The sequence below is a fragment of the Tursiops truncatus genome, chromosome 3, assembly GCF_011762595.2.
Source record: "Tursiops truncatus isolate mTurTru1 chromosome 3, mTurTru1.mat.Y, whole genome shotgun sequence".
NCBI lineage: Eukaryota > Metazoa > Chordata > Mammalia > Artiodactyla > Delphinidae > Tursiops > Tursiops truncatus.
The window spans coordinates 156,031,154-156,034,800 of record NC_047036.1 but is presented as its reverse complement, the minus strand read 5'-3'; the positions used below and the strand labels follow the sequence as shown (position 1 = coordinate 156,034,800).

The window sequence follows — 3,647 nt, the reverse complement described above, 5'->3', positions numbered from 1 at the left end:
TGTTTTACTTTTCGAAAATTATTTTTAGAAAAAGTCACTGCAGTGAGGTCTTACTTGATCAAGCCGGTCTAAAAATAGACCTCCACCATCTCATTGCCCTGCTTTTGTTTTGTCCTTACAGCCTGTATGTTTGTTTGTGCTGACTGTGCCCTTCACCGGCAGTCAGCTTGCCAGGGCAGGGACTTTGTTCCCTGCTATATCAATAACGACTCAATGAACAAATGAATGAGTGAGTGAGTGAATGGTATGTGGTCTGGAGCACAGGAGTGGGGTCTTTCCATTTGATGCTAAAGCACTCTTGCTATCTTTGCACTCTTTTGTTAACTGCTCCCCTGAACTCTTTTTAAACTAGGCCTGTCTTTCGGACTTCCATGTTTCTCTCTACAATGTCCATTTTTAGCAAGAATCCTGCTAAATATGTTTAACCAGAATGCCCCATCCTTGATATATGATCACCCTGAATATATAATGGGGCTCCTTGTCCTCTACCATCTGCCAGGTGATATCTGATATTCTGGCCTACCTTCAGCAAGAACCCTGTTAGATCGGTTTGTACAGAATCCTCCCCTTAGTAATTTTCCATCCAATGACGCCCTCCCAACCTCTCTCTTTGGCTATAAATTTCCACTCTCTCTTGTTGTACTCAGAGCTGAGTCTAATCTCTCCTCCCCCACTGCAAGACCCTGGTGCAGTGGTACCTACACATATCTTGCTAACTCCCCCCTTGAATAAAGTCTTCCTTACAGTGCTTTGACAAGTGTCATGAATGAATTTTTTTTCTTGAACACTGATCTCCCCATTATCTCTAACCACGGCTGGGGGACTTGGCAGAGGAAGAGGGGTGCACCTTAAGAGGATGGGTATGCCAGAGACAATAAGGCAGAAAGCCCTAATAATTTTGAAATAACAACAGTAATCACTGTCGCTTACTCTGTGGCAATTCCAGTGCTTTCTTTGTATTCACTCGTCTAGCCAGTTTTCGAAGCTAGGGCCAGGAATGTGCGGCGGGAACCCGGGATCTGGCAGTGGCGGGTAGCCCGGGTGGGCTGCATCCTGGCGCTTTCTCTTTGTCTTTGCTGCTATAGTTTCCCTCCTTTGCTGGGCCGGGTGGTCACTAACCCCTCTGGTTTTCTAGAGGGATTGTCCTTGCTTCTGGAGATCCGGCTCGATTTCTGGCTTCGCCCGGGAGAGCGAGGTTGGGTACTCCGGAGTGCCCGGTGTCCTCCAAGAGCTCCGCGGCTGGCGGCCGGCGCCCAGCGGGCGGTTCTCCTTCGCCCTGGCCGGGCGGATCCAGCAACAGCCCGCCCGGACCGTGAGCCGGAGCCGCGCAGCAGACTGCCGCAGGAAGCAGGCTCTCTACGACTAAACAGTTCACAGCGTGTCAGGATGGCCGAGTGGTCTAAGGCGCCAGACTCAAGGTGTGTACCTTCCCTGTGGGCATTCTGGTCTCCGAATGGAGGCGTGGGTTCGAATCCCACTTCTGACAGGCGTTCTTTTAACCACTTTCGGCTAAGCTGGCTAACATACGTAAGCGCATTTACCCCGTGCTACTGGCGTGGTTTTTTTTTTTTTTTTCCTGTTTTCTGAGAAGGCGGCCATATTCAGACTTTACCGTTCCTGCTGTTCTCCACTGCCTGTTTTCTCGGATTTACAGTGGCCGAGAGACTGTCTAGGTGGAAGAGGGAGGCGGTGTAAGTACCCGAGGTTCATGTAATCATATTCACGAACCCAGTTTACGTCACACCTTCTACACTTAGTCTAGCTCGATGTAGAAGCTGCTCTCATGTGCTCCCTGGTGGTCTAGTGGTTAGGATTCGGCGCTCTCACCGCCGCGGCCCGGGTTCGATTCCCGGTCAGGGAAAGCTCCATTTTTGTTTCAACTAAACCTCAAAGATACAGTATTTGCTTTCTTTTTGGGAGAAAGGAATTACCAGAGGTGAGAGTTACTCTGGTTAACGGGTGCTAGCTGTGTGTGAATCATTGTCCTATACCTACGATACCTTAATTAGGAAGGGAAGAACATTGTGGACAGCACTAAATGATCCCAAAAGAAAACCCTGGTGCTGCCACAAGTGCCAGTCTTCCAATGCCCAGGGTTAAAAAAAATCTCCCCGAATGCCCAAACCACCATTAGAATGGCAGATGTCACCTAGAGGGGGACTCAGGAAGGTCTTAGCTCCTCACAATGGCTCAGACAAGTTTTGCTATGAAAAGAAGTCAGGAGATTCTCTCCCCCCAACATCTACCTTTTTATTTTGAAAGTAAATTGAAATAATTAAAACAATGACCCAACGAACACCGGTGTTCTTTCTACCTACATACGACATAGGTTAATATTTTGCCATATTTTCTCTTTCTCTCTAGACAGATAGAGCTTCCCCAGCCTCCCACCCATTTGAAAGTTGCAGACAGTATTACACTACTCCATGTCACACCTGAGAAAATTAACGTTAACTTGTCATCATCAGATACCAGTGCACGTGCAAATTTCCCCTAATTGTTCCCAAAATATCTTTTATAGCTGCTTTTTAAACGTTTTTATTCTAGAAATTTTCACTGCCCATTTTTCTATTGTGACACCTGCGGAAAATAATCTATTTTAATAATAAAAACACTGGTCACACTTAAGTTCTATCTTAATAGTTGTATAGTATTTTGACCCTCTATGCTTAATTTGTTGTTTTTCAAAGTATTCATTTCTCCCTGGGTACCTTTTTTAGCCCTTCAGGCCAGAGCTGTTAGGATATATTCTACCTCCACATTAGTTACAAGCGGGCTTGCCAAACGACCCCAGGTCTTGGACAAATAATTTTGCCTCTGCTTTTCTGTGTGCTAGCAGTTGGCTTTTTTTGTAATCTAGCCTTGTGTGGAGTATAGCATGGTGAATGATGGCTGGTGGTCAGGTTGAGCTGAGTTCAAGTTCTGACTGGACTTTTCAGAAGGCAGGATGTCTATCCTCTCTAAGCTTTAGTTTTCTCATCTATAAAACTGGCCAATCAAAGGATGAAGACGAAAGAGAATGAAAATCCATCTAACCTTTAAGTTTCATTTTGAAATCTTCCCTCATCTTCAAAAGGAATTGGAAGGAATCTAGAAATAAAAAACAAAGGATTTTTTAAAAGCTGGGAAGACATACATCTAAATGTAACTGATTTTCTGTACATGGTAGGATTATGAAAAATTTAAATTTTCTTTGCTGTAATGTCATGCATTTGCTGATTTTTCTACCATGAGTATATAAAACTTATTAGTAGAAGAATAATACAACTTATTTGAAAAATTGCTCACACCTTACACAAAAATCAACTCAAAATGAGTCATAGATTTATATGTAACACATAAAACTATAAAAACCTTATAAGAAAACAGGAGAAAACGTTTAGGACGTAGGGCTTAGTGAAGAGTTCTTAGAAATGACAATAAAAACATGATCCACAAAAGAAAATATTAAATTGGACCTCATCAAAATGAAAAACTTATTCTGCAAAAGACCTTGTTAAGAGGATGTAAAGACAAGCAACAAACAGGAAAAAAAATTTGCAAACGACATATCTGACAAAGGGCTTATATCTAGGATATAATAGAGAACTCTCAAAACTCAATGGTAAAAAAGCAAACAATCCAATTAGAAAATGAGCCAATGACAT

At 43.4% G+C, this 3,647-nt stretch overlaps 2 non-coding genes across 2 annotated transcripts; both read left to right on the top strand.

The window, feature by feature from the left end:
* The first annotated feature begins 1,380 nt into the window (after positions 1-1,380).
* Positions 1,381-1,486, top strand: TRNAL-CAA (transfer RNA leucine (anticodon CAA)). Its single transcript has 2 exons — positions 1,381-1,418; positions 1,441-1,486. It is a non-coding gene; the product is annotated as a tRNA-Leu (tRNA).
* A 303-nt stretch (positions 1,487-1,789) lies between these two features.
* Positions 1,790-1,861, top strand: TRNAE-CUC (transfer RNA glutamic acid (anticodon CUC)). The gene has a single exon. It is a non-coding gene; the product is annotated as a tRNA-Glu (tRNA).
* Positions 1,862-3,647: the final 1,786 nt, after the last annotated feature.